Source organism: Rhipicephalus microplus, chromosome 1, assembly GCF_043290135.1.
Source record: "Rhipicephalus microplus isolate Deutch F79 chromosome 1, USDA_Rmic, whole genome shotgun sequence".
Classification (NCBI taxonomy): Eukaryota; Metazoa; Arthropoda; class Arachnida; order Ixodida; family Ixodidae; genus Rhipicephalus; species Rhipicephalus microplus.
The window spans coordinates 302,837,752-302,839,110 of record NC_134700.1 but is presented as its reverse complement, the minus strand read 5'-3'; positions in this window follow the sequence as shown (position 1 = coordinate 302,839,110).

Here is a 1,359-nt window from a genome sequence, read left to right as displayed (position 1 = left end):
GGTTTCCAAGAAACACACAAAAAGTTTAATTGAAAAGTAAAAAGGCAAAGATTCCTCACAAAACAAAACACTTAATAAACAGTTGACTGGACATGACGAAACACATCTGTAAACACCCAACAAGAACGTTCAAAGTCAGTAACTAAACCTAACGTTCGAAAGAGGCTGAGTGATGGGAGTAGCGCAAGAGTATCGGTGCAGTCTCACCCACAAGTTGGTTTTCGGCGGTGATGAGAAACCGGAACGCCGTGACTCCTGCGTCAATGCGTGGGCTGGACGAGGACGAGGGAACGCTGGCTGCTGGCGACACGTCGAAAAGCCCTACCAAATCGTGATGGTTTCGGCTTGAGGAGCGTGGACACGTCGGAGACGGGAGAACGCAGGCTGGTGGCGACGCGTCCGGGAACTAGGGTCGACCTAGTCAAGCAGCTGGGCGCACAGCTCGGGCCCGGAGCCCGACGGCTGTAGCTCGCCTGCCGGAACCAAAGTCCGCAGGCCCTGGAAAGGAGTTCAGGACCGGATGGCCACGGTCCTTTGGAGCGGGAACCCGACAGCAGGAGGCCCCGGCCGGTGGAAGTCCTGTAGGCTCGGGTCCGGAACCCAACGGCCCATCTTCAGCGCCCGGTCCGGTGACGACCTTCCGCTTGCACTGCCTGCCTCGAATTCCCTTGCTCTGGTCTCCCCAGGCTCCTGCTTCAGCTCTGGCCCACTTGTCTCGTTCTCATTGGAGATACTACTGTTTCGTGGTGTCAAGCCATTGGGCCTTGAAATCTCCGTGTTCGCTGCCCATTGGATGTTTTACCTTTTGTTTACTTCACGTCCTGCCACGCATCCTCGTGCTTGACGCTCTTTAACGTCGTCATTCTTGTTTAAGCAGCACCGCACGTGCACTCTGGTATTTCTCCTTTTGTTTTTTTTTTCCGTGACGCGCACTTTTCGAAGGCGCGCACTTTGAACGCGCACCACACATCACACTAACCTAACCTAACCTAACCCAACCCAACCCAACCCAACCAAACCTAACCTAACTTAACCTAACCTAACCTAACCTAACCTAACCCAACCCAACCCAACCTAACCCAACCCAACCTAACCTAACCTAACCTAACCCAACCTAACCCAACCCAACCTAACCTAACCTAACCTAACCCAACTCAACCCAACCTAACCCAACCTAACCCAACCTAACCTAACCTAACCTAACCCAACCTAACCTAACCTAACCTAACCTAACCTAACCCAACCCAACCCAACCTAACCTAACCTAACCTAACCTAACCCAACCCAACCCAACCTAACCCAACCCAACCTAACCTAACCTAACCTAACCTAACCCAACCCAACCCAACCTAACCTAAC